The sequence below is a fragment of the Ascaphus truei genome, chromosome 7, assembly GCF_040206685.1.
Source record: "Ascaphus truei isolate aAscTru1 chromosome 7, aAscTru1.hap1, whole genome shotgun sequence".
Lineage (NCBI taxonomy): Eukaryota > Metazoa > Chordata > Amphibia > Anura > Ascaphidae > Ascaphus > Ascaphus truei.
The window spans coordinates 24451821-24452183 of record NC_134489.1 but is presented as its reverse complement, the minus strand read 5'-3'; positions in this window follow the sequence as shown (position 1 = coordinate 24452183).

Genomic DNA, 363 nt, shown 5'->3' with positions numbered 1-363 from the left:
CTGACGCTTCCTCTGTCCAATCAGCGCGCGGTTCTCTCTCAGCGCGGGCCGCGGTTGGCGAGTTCCGTCTTGTAGGCGTATCCTACTCAGCAGAGTGACAGCGGCGTGGGCCAATTAGCGCGCGGTGTGTCCGGCTGGATGCGCGGGATGGCGGCGGCTTGGAGCCTCGGGGTGCGCAGGGCCTGAGGTGCCCTCAGCCGGGGGGCGGAGGGTGAGCTACTGGGGGTGACCCGGCGGGTGAGAGGAACATGGGAGCAGAGGGTGAATCAGCTGTGTGTTTATATATATATACACACACACACTGGCACACAGAGAAATGTGTGACTGAGACACACACACACACACACTGTGACACACACACAC